We start from the raw sequence: 11,629 nt of genomic DNA on the forward strand, positions 1-11,629 counted from the left end.
TATGCAGGATTTTCCCAGTACCAGAATGACATCGGTCATAAGTATAAACACTACTGTAGCCACCTAACAGCAAAGGTAATGGTAAAGACAAGATTCCTGCTATTTAACGCAATATTAGTTAGTGATATTTAGATCATTTTGTCATTGCTGTCTCTTGCTCAAAGTAGCATTTAGTGGGCAATACAAAGCAGCTGGCTCTTTCTCTCTGATTCTCAGTGCCAATCTATGTTGATGACAGCTTAGCCAATACTCAGAGATGGTTACTAAGCTCTAGGATAGTGGGAGATAGCCATCAGGGTACCCAGTCACCCAAGAGGAAATTCTACTTTGCTAAAGCAGTAACAGCCCCCTATGCTTGCACCATGTGAACAAAAATTGGTACAGAACTGTACTGATTTTTGTAAAAACAAAATTGTAAATTGGTACAGAAAGCATCTCTGTAAATAAACAGATGTATACATATGTGCACAAACATGTGCATTCCACACACATCAAGGGTCTGGCAAGGCCTACATCTGCATAATTCACTTGACTGGAAAACAGCAGTGTTCTAAACAAAAACATTTGTCAGGAAAAGGATCTCTTCTATCAAAATGTGATCTCTCTCACCCTACTGCCAACCCAAATTAATAGGAGAGCATGCTTAACACACTCAGGGCTCAATTTGCAGCATGTCTGGCACAGTTGAAAAGGTGGGAGTCAAAAGTAGCTCTAATCAACTTTTCTACTTCCCCTGATTGGGGGCTGGCTAGAGCTCAAACCAACCACTGACAGAAGCTAGGCTTGGGCCTGGCTGGAAAACAAGAATTCCATCTTATGAAAAATTTTCAGGTTTTGAAAGTAGCTTTTATTCTGCACTGGAACAAAAAGATCTTTAAACTTTTGAGAGAGACTTAGCACTGTCTCAAAATAGCTAAGAGCTTGGTGGCTCAGGCACTCGTTATAATGGGGATGCTGAATCAGATGGACAAGAGATGTTAACCTAAGTCTCCCATATCCCAAGCGAGTATCTTAATACTGCAGTACTGTAAACTCAGTTTCTCTTTTTCTAGCCCAATGAATATTTGCAGACAGTGAAGCAACCCTAACCAAAGAAACAGACCGAAAAACTCTGTGGTTTAATGGTCATGGTACTGTCACAGGATGGGGAATCAGGCATGGAAGGCCGTGTCTCCTCCACAGCTTGGGCAAGTGCTGAGCTATGCTGCTTTTTGGCAGTTCTGGGATAGTGTACTCTCTCTCTGTTTCCCCAATTCTTGTTTGGGTCAGGGAAACTTTCCTGACAACAGCTTTATTGAAAATTATGTATAATCACAAGAGTTTAAATTTTGACAAACTAGCATTTTTTTGGTGGAGAAAACTTACTGTTGAACAACTCCAAACACTACATCACTAGTAAGCATCACAGTTCATGCCACCTAAAGGTCCCCTACACTAGGAGAAATACTTAACTCTGCCCATTTTAGGGAGTACAAAGGCATTTTAACTGCACCACTGTTCTGTGTTTCAGGCTTCACAAATTCAGAATCTTGTTCTTATTGGGTAAGGCTATTGCCTAAAGGGTATTTACCATCATTTTGTTTTTTTCCAGGCTACCAATTGTGATGTTTGATTAGTTGTTTTTTTTTTTTAATAAAACAAACGTTCTATATTAATCTAGAACATTTTCAAAGAAGATAGGAGTGGGGATTAGGTATTTGGTATCACAGACTGGAACAGAAAGGTACATTTGAGTTTCTGAAAACCTTCAAAATATTTTTGGTTGACAGAAGCAGATTTCTATCTTTTTTGTAAACATTTGCCTTGGATAACAACATAGAATTTGTGAAAAAGCAATTAGCTTTGTAAGAAAAAATTATGTCTAAAGTCACATGTTTATATACAAATCACAAGCAACTGTGTGAAGGTAGGGACTAGTTCCTACACACACATCACTACCATCTTTATTTTTGTACTCACTGTATTTGACCTGATCTTTTGACTTTAACACAGCAGGGACAAATGCATTTGCTTGTAAAACAAAGCCAGGCCTGTTCAGAGGTGGTTACAATAATCAATCCAGTTGCCACTGAGGCAATAAGTGTTCATTTACCATTATGTGACCTGTAGCAATAACATATTATGTCTTTTGCCAGCAGGAACCTTGCCAGCTGCAGTACACCGCGACTTTGTCAGCAATCAGTCACAACTGTCCTTCACAACCTTTTGTTCGTTGCTCATTAAGGTGAATTATAACAGTGGGATGGAACATTTTCTGGTGAGCATCCTTCAGCTCTAAGGGTTAACACATTCCATGTCAAGCTAAAGCAGACGTTTCTGTTAAACTCAAGTACAGCAGCACATATTTTGTTTTTTGCAGTTTATGCAATCTGGGAAAAAAAATACTGCATTTTTGTATGAGCAGGAAGGAAACCCTCTCTGTTCTGTTTAAAGAAATATTAGTGACTGAACTTCGGACAGCCGTGTTGTGTTCAAAACAGCCTCTAGAGAACAGGAAATTGGCACTTAGAAGACAAAGCAGGCCTGCATCTTAGCTTTGCAAAAGCACTTTGAACTGTGCGTGATGCGAGCAGTAGAAAGCATATTGGAAATTAGTAATTGACACCATGGAATAGGACAGCTTCAGGAAACTCATATTCCTTACTCTATATTTTGGTGCCTGGCTCTGCATTAAGTCACCAGTCATTTTCTCTAGTTGGTTGCTATAAAGTATCTAACTTTTTCTTCCCTGCTTGGCTACTATGTAAATTTATTCTGTTGGAATCTGTTATGTGACTTTAAAGTCACATTGGTTTTCCAGGGTAATATTATCTTAGCCATTTTTAAGGACCAGATTCTGATTCCCTTATACAGAACAACACCTATCACCATATGCCATTCCATTAAGTCCCTCAAAACCTCAGATTAATAATGTATAAATAACTATTGCTACCTGTGGTTACCTAAGGTGCTAGCTCTGCCCTGTTATTGCTGCCTGCTCTCATGAGTGTGCGACTCAGATACTACAGACTTTATTTTGCAGGATGAAGAAGCCTGAACATAAGTGGCCTTTCTTCTCACTTTTCTATGTTTCCTTCAGCCATCAGCATGAAGGATGCCTGAATGAACACAGGTGGGCAGAAAGCTGTAATTTGTGCCGTGTCTGATCATAATCTCTGTTAGAGAATCACGATGGCGAGCGAGTGAAGTTTTATAGTTCTCCGCCTTTTATAAAATAGGTGGTGATAACTACAGTTCAAATGACATAGTTCCAACAAATCATCAGCTAATAAACATTGTTCCTTCATAATAGCTGAATTCAGAAATCATCAAGAAAGCTGCTGCTTATACAGTGCAGATACAAGTAAGATGCCTAGAAAGTACTAGCAAGCAGGTTCTCTAAAAACAAACTGTGACAAATACTGGAAATTAGAACAATGCCAATGCTCACAATTACCATAAATGTTATTTTCTGATTTTAAGGCACAAACTGACTTTCTTATCAGTCTTGCTTGTATGTGCAATTTATCCTGGTATCTCAAATATAGGGATTTAAAGGGAATCTGTAATGAACTACCTTATTTTTTTTTAGTTCCTGTCAAGTATATTTTTTCAGGTCAACTGATGCCAAATTTATGAGTTTGTAGTCACATCTACTAAGTGATTGTGATTTTGATTTGTTTTCTATCTTTCTGAAGAGTTTATCTGAAGGAACATGTCAATATTTAATTTTAAACCAAGTTTTCTTAGTCCCCTGATACCATAAGCCAACCTAAAAGCTTTTCCCCTCTGGATCTCTCTATTTGTGAAGCACAGCCAACTAGCCATGGTCAACTGCCTCAATACTTAGCCAATCAAACATACAGAAGGGTGGGGCAAGCACCTACTTTTTCTCTTTAGAAACATCTAGCTGCCCCCCATGCCCCCTTTCTTTATCATATGAGGTAATGCCTTCAAGGAACTGGGAGAAAGCCATGCACCACTGACACAGGCCAACAATCTATCCTCTTTTTAGTTCCACTTACATCACAGCAGCCTGACCAGTACTCCAGGCTGTCTCTTTCCCCCTGCCAGTTTGGCTACTCTGATCCCATCCATGCACTTCTTGAATCTGCCTAGATTTTAAATCAAGAATAAGAATCAGACACTGTCATGACACAATGTTGAGAACTATACAGACATCTTCAGAAATACCACTGAAATTCCAATAACAATTTTTTCTTTAGTGATGAAAATCTGAGCACATGTATCATTTTAGTTCAAAACAACATTTAAAGATGCCAAAGCATAAGGTGTGGTGTTAATGTCTATTTGTCTTTCTGTACCTCTGTTTCACAGTCAGGGGGCTTGTTCCAGGTTTCATGTGGCCAGGAGCCAACTCCCACAGAAAAACATTGTGTATTACTGGACTTACATATAGCATACATTTTCAGACCAGTTAAGTTAAGTAAGATAGGACAGTCATCAGACTGTAGGTTAGAGTCTCTTACCATATGATAGAAATAATGCTAATAACTGTGAGATTGTGAAAGGGATATGTTCTGCTCTCTACTTATCTGGATCAGCAGAGCCCAAGAAGCAATTAACTGTCTCTTGAGTGTGGGAGGGATGGGGAGCAAAGCACTCAGGGATATTGGAGGACTGTGCATTTCTCAGAAGAGAATGTGTAGAGACTTCTGCTCTTCCAGGAGAAATTCTCCTGGGAGTGATTTAACCCTGCTTCTCAGGTTATTTTTCTCCTGGAATGGCCATTTTTACTTTGGGAGAAAAATCCTGAACATTTGTACACTCACAGTTTTTCCTGGGAGAGTCACTGCTATCTTAGGAGAATCTGAATGTGTGTGTGTGGCTTAAGATAGACATATGCAAGATCATCTCTGACCTTATTAGAAGGGAAAAAAGCAAAACCAAAATGTAGATATATCTACCCCAATATTGAAAATGATGCAATTTACATGCCAACCTGCAGGTATTTATGCAGGTTTGTACCATTAAACAAGTGAACAGTCCCTATCCATCCCACAAGGAGACTCCTCAGATGGGTGAGGGTAAGCACACAGAATCTGGCTACACATGGTTTTTACCCAGTAGATTGCATGCATTATAAATGGCAATGAGTCTCTAAGAAAGGAAATAGTATCCCATGCAAAAGATACTAAGGGTTCTGCCAGGTGAGCAAGTTTTCTACTGGCTTTGACTCAGAAGACATCCTCTGAACTTATAGGACTTTACAATAAGGTAAACAATAAGGCACTGCCACAGAAGATGGCATAAAGGGAAAGGCTGATAATTGCAGCTGCTTCTTCTGGCAGCAAGACCTTGGAGAAAATAAAAGAAGCCAGTCTTGCAAGCATTGTGAGGATCAAGGCAAGCAACCCTAAAAGTGTTCTGTCAACCACAGACTATTAAAATTAAACAAAGAAAATGGATGTTGAAAGTTAGAATGAAATTAGTAACTAATAAAATTGCCTTCAGCTACATTCAGAATCAATTCTACAATTACCCAAGTCCAAATATTGGTTATCTGTATTTTCTCATCATTTTACAGCCAATACCCCATCTCATATGCTGTAGTACCTATTTGCTAGCTGCTTTCTCCTTTCTTTATCTTGTAATGTTGTTAGGTCTGTAAATTTCAACTCCAGTGCAGCTCACTCGACAATCTATTTTAACAGTAAAATAATTGTTAAAGGTGGAACAGCAGTGAAAAATAAATTTCCATACTTCTGCAAACCATGCAAATATAAAGCAGACAGGACATCTACCTAGAAGATATGAAATTCATTTTTCAGCTGGGAAGCGCCAATGCCACAAATAAGTTATACAATTCACTTCTTACAAGCAAGATAAATTCCAGAGCCCATACTCCAGCTCATTTATGCTGTTTGGATCATGGGCCAGTGGGGGAAAAACATGTATTCTTACTGCTTCAGTTTGAGGTCAGCTCCATTTAATAGCTGAATGAAGCACAATAGTTTGCTGATGTCAAAAAGCTCTCAGAAAGTTACTGTGCTACACACTGAAAACCATCCTAAGAAAGTATTCCAGGATTTCATGACTATAAAGTAGCTAGTAATGTTTCGTGTTTATATACAGAATTAAATTCCTCTGCACCAGAATTCAACTAATTTTACAAGCACAAAGTATAGAAATGTAATACAGATCTGCCCTCTTCCACTTCAATCATGTTACATATATGTAGATCCAGCAAAGGAAACATAACCCTATGATACAAGGAAAAGCACAGCTTTTGCTTTTGCATCTGAATTGTATCCCCTTTGGCATAACCAAGTTCTGAATGACCATGACATGCCCAAAGTGACAAGAGAGAAAATCTTAAAGCCACAATGGATTTGTTACAATGCTTCCCCAACTCCCTATACCGTTGAGAGTGTTAAGGACATGGGCAGAAATACAGTTATGCTGTTCCAGTCTTGGGAGGGAGACACCACTCATGAGAGCACACCGGCTATTCAGTTTAATTATTTCACCTAGAAAATGAAGCACAAAGAAGAATTCACACATCAAGAAGTAAATTATTGTGGTTCAGTTTCCCTTATTGTAAGTTAGGAGCAGAAACACAGAGACCGTTACACTGCACCTAACTACAGTGAACTAAGGTCTCTGGTTCCTCTGTTAAAACAGCATAACTGCTTCATCTATGCACAATGTAGGTACATTTACAATGAGGAAGGAAAGTACCTATTACAGTTTTCTTAATACCTCATTTCTCACTTCCCAGTGCATCTAAGTTGCTTAGGGCTAGAGACAGAAATTACACATAAACTAGTTTAAGTGATTGGAAACTGGTTTAAATCCATAACAGAACAAAAATTCAGTGAACATAAACCAAATGTCTAAAATCAAAATGGCTAAAACTGGTTTAAGATAAAGCTGGTTGAATGTAATATCAGACTTAATTGATTTGGGTCTATGAAACTTCTGTCCCAGACCCCTTCCTGGTTCATGTTAAACTGCAGTCCCCCAGCATCGCAGCAATTTGGAGCCATGGGCTGAGCTTCGCTGTCTGCTCCAAAGAGCAGGGCTGACCCCATCCCTCTGCTCCCTAGCTGGACCAGTGAGGGCTGGCTGACTGGGGGGAGGGGAGAGCAAGCCCAGGTCAGGATGCAGCCCAGTCTGCAGGGCGGGGACTGCTCCCTCCAGGCAAGCCTCAGCTGGGGGTTAGGGCCAGGGACAGGGGTTAAACACCCCTTCCCCCACTCAAACTTATTGCTGGATACAACTGTGGACTACAAATCCCAAAGGCAGCTGGAAGCAGGAAGAGGAAGTGATGAGCAACTCTTCAGAGTGCTGCTGCTCTGATTTTGGACTGCAAATCCCAGGGACCTCAAGGACAGCAGGAAGAAGTGAACACACAGCCAGTGAGCCATGCTCTAGCACCCCCTGGCTTCTGCCCTGAGCCACTGCAGGCATGTGGCTACATTTCCTGAATCAAAGGTAAATGTCTGTTCACTTCTGTTTCAATTTAATCTGTGCAGCTAACCCGCAAAAACTGAACTGATTCAGCTTCCGGCTTTTTGACTGTCTGTACTTAGCCTAGGAGTCCAGTTCCCAGTGCAAATCTATCAGGCTTGTGTATACAACTACACTCAAGCAAAACAAGCCAAATTAAGGGGTAAAAATTAATGGGTGTTAATGAAAGATCAGAAAACCCCTGTGTGGACACATTCATTCAGAAATAACATGATCTTATTTGCTTTAGCTTAATTCACAAGTTTCTTGTATTTATTTTGGCAAAACATAAACCTTCAAACATCGTGTCCCAAGTGTGCAAAGATCTAGATTAAAACCACAGTAAATCAGAACAGAAGTTGACAAAGATTTTAAGGAAAGCAAATGAATATTGAAAACAGTGATTTAATCAAAAGCAACATGGCAATTACTGGCACAGCATTACAGCTTAGAAGTAAGATTGTTTTCTCTGGCTGCCTTTTTCCCCGCCTTCAGAAGAAAATTATTTCACCTGCTGTAGCTTGGGAATAAAAACAAACAATGGATTTTTCTCAAATACAAGTACTGCCAAACATAATTATTCCTGGTTATTACTGAGAAGGCAAGGGTTCAGACACCTTCATAGCAATGTTTCCTCCTTCTAAGGCATCCAGAGGGTTTGCTATTGGCCTGACATCGTAAAGAAAGGAGTGGGTATAGACTGAGTCGGCTAGGGGGATAAGTGACGACGGATGTAATGAATAGTTAGATGCATATTTTCTAACCCCTTGAAGAGAGTAAAAAATCTGTTAGAACCCTGAGAGTGATGGCCAAAGCAAGTCCTGTGGTAGTGGGACTCCCCTTGGGATGCAGTTAAAGTCAGAAAGGACTAGCAGGAGCTAGTAGTGAAGGAACAAAGCCTGTATGTGGAGAACACTGACCTCCTGTGAGTCATGGGAAACTGCGGTACTTAGGAGGTGGCTTCATTACCTGTTTCACAGATCTGGAGCCCATCTTCTTGGTGGAACCATCAGGAATCCACTCTGCAACTCTCATGGAGTTTTCCTCCAACTAAATCTTCCCTCCTGGGTCTAGCTGGAAAAAGTCCACTCTGCAAGAGGTGGTTTTTGCTTGCTTGCTTGTTTTGGATTGTTCCAAGATTAATCATTTTTTTAAACACTTAAATTGGATTCTTCAAGTGAACAAGTCAGTGAAGCACTATTATATATTTGCATTGTAGACGTGCCTGAAAGCTCCAATTATGACTGAGGTCCTGTTGTGTTAGACACTGTGCAAACACATTAAATAAATAAATAAATAAATAAATAAAAACATGGTCCCTGTCCTAAAGAGCTTAAAGCCTAATTTCTCCTCAAGCCAAAAATCCTCTCTCTACTGGTCTAGTGAAGTGACTAGCACATAATTAAGATGTCAAATCTTGCTCTGAAGGAAATATTTATTTTCAATATTCCTAGAGCAAAGTATTCAGGTAGGGCCAGTTGATTTACCATCAGTACTGGCTGAATTATTAAGGAGTGGATAATTTTACATCCATTTGTAACATCTACATTCTCTCCTGCACCAGGCAACATGAAATGAGACAACAGGGAAATATGTTCCATCAATTATTTTCATAATTTCAACAGCATTTAAATACCATAGTGATGAGCATATTAAACATACCAAGATTAATTCTCTACTAGCTATATCATGTAAAATAAAGAAAATCTACCCTCAGTGCTTCAGATTGTCAAGAAGGAATTATCCTCGTGGTTACAGCATCTAAGCACTCGTACCACAGTAAATTCTAAAGAGATGGATTGTATTGGAAAACAGGCCTGGGTCTTTACAGTTTTTGTTTATTTAGTTTGAGCCCCTCTGAATTATTGGGAAGTGAATATGGACGAAGACACAAGGCTAGATTAGCACAGCATGATATCTGTTTTCAGGATGTTCTCCACTCTCTTCCTATAAGGAAATGAATCTCTCTCCCCCGCCCCCACTGTCACTGAATGTCTGAAACATATTTGCTAATCAACGTAACACTGTCCTTAGGCTTTTGCTATTGTTCTCTTCAAGGAAAAAGGTTAATCCACACAGGAATCCAGAGATAAACTGTCTTAAACTGTTAGTATGGGATCAATTTTACATTTTTAATAGTGTTAAACCTTTCTCTCTCAAACCAAATAATGTTGCACGCATCTTGCCTTAAGCTCCAACGCAACTCAGTAACATAAGGGGGAAGATGTTCAAATATGGCACCTAGATACATGCCCATGATCTAGAATGGTTTTAGAAGCCCAAGCTAATATAATTTTCTGATATTAAGTTAGCAAAATTTCCTGTCCAGTTTATGGCACATGGAAAAATATGGGTACCAATCTGAACATTAGCTTTCAGTCCATTTCACTATCACCTTGAGAAATAAATCAATAACAAAAAGAAAAAGAAAAGAAAAGAAAAATCTGTAAACTGCACAAATGCACTGGCAATTCAGACTTTTTGCATACCTATATGCTGGCTCATCCTAATGCTGATGGTCTTGCTACCGTATTACTTCAGTATAGAAGTGCTATCAAAGGATATTATTGAGCTGACTAATCTGCAGCATTTAACTCTTGTGATTTTTTTCACTTTGTAATTATGAGGGATGGGGAAAATTGCTCTGCTGATATTTAAACCAAACACCATAAAGAGGCTAGAAAGCTGAACTCTAAATTATTTGTTTTGCATTCCATTTTGGAATGAATGGAGGGAATAGCCTAGGGGAAGAGGGGGAGGAATCTGAAAGAGCACATTGGAATGCAAGGAAACCAAGGAAATCAAAAGAAAAAAAACCAAAACAGAAAAAACACACAACTAACCCAAAAAGAGCAGAGACGGAGAAAAAGAAAAAACTGAATCAACTGTAAACTAATACACACACACACAGTTTTGCCAAACAGTGTTATAAACACTGTTATCGGAAAGTACTAGGTTGTGTACAGTATGTGTATTCTTACACTTTACCCCAAGACTTGGACATAGGCTTTCCAGTAAATCAAACAATTTAAATTTTAATTGAACTGTGCTTTGGGAGGGAAAGGGAACGGCCCAGCTCCACAAACTGCTTACTCTCAATTTATCTTCCTTCCCAGATACTTCCCTTTACACCAGTAGATTTTTAAAACAATAACTTAAAAAAAAATCTTTTAAAAGTCCTCAGCTTGACCAGGAGTTCGCCTGGGAACTGGCTGAGGCCCATGCTCCAGGACCATAGTTGTCATGGGTGACTTCAATTACCCAGACATCTCATGGGAGGATCACTCAGCAAAATCTGAGCGGTCGCAAAGCTTCCTCTTGTGTGTGGATGACCTCTACCTGACTCAAGAAGTCTATGGGCCAGTGAGAGGCAAACCGCTGCTCAACCTGGTACTAGCTACTGGGGATGACCTAATCGGCTACCTAGTGATTGATGGGAAGCTGGGTGACAGTGACCACGAGCTGATCACCTTCACCATCCACCATAAAGCTGGCAAGTCAGTCAGCAACATGGAAGTCCTTGACTTCAGAAAAGCCAACTTTAACAAGCTCAGGAGGCTGGTCAGTGAGGCCCTAAGGGACCATGACCCCAGGGGGAGGGGAGTTCAAGAAGAGTGGTTGCTCCTCAAGGGAGTGATCCTCAATGCACAAGCTAAGTCTATTCCATCTTGGAGAAAAGGCAGCAAGAGGACACAGCAGCCCCCCCAGCTCTCCAGGGACCTAGCGGACCTCCTGAGGCTAAAAAAAGGCCTACAAAGGATGGAGGATGGGATCCAAGGAGGATTATTCTGCACTGGTCCGGTCCTGCAAGGAGCAAACCAGGAAAGCCAAGGCTGCAACTGAACTCCAATTAGCTTCGAGCATCAAGGACAATAAGAAGTCCTTTTTCAAATATGTGGGGAGCCAGAGGAAAAGCAAGGGCAACACTGGACCCCTGCTGAACCAGATGGGGCAACTGACGCCCAGGAAAAAGCCAACCTATTAAATGGGTACTTTGCATCAGTCTTTCATCAGTCCCATGGGATGCCCATGCCCACTACAGGACTGGGAGGTCCGGGTGAGGTAGATCCCCTGCCCTCCATTAATGCTGAACTCGTGAAGGAACACCTTGAGAAGCTGGATACCTTCAAGTCAGCTGGCCCTGACAATCTACACCCCAAGGTACTCAAGGAGCTGG

The sequence above is a fragment of the Gavialis gangeticus genome, unplaced genomic scaffold (genome assembly GCF_001723915.1).
Source record: "Gavialis gangeticus isolate Ggan-Ray unplaced genomic scaffold, GavGan_comp1, whole genome shotgun sequence".
In the NCBI taxonomy this organism is placed as follows: Eukaryota; Metazoa; Chordata; order Crocodylia; family Gavialidae; genus Gavialis; species Gavialis gangeticus.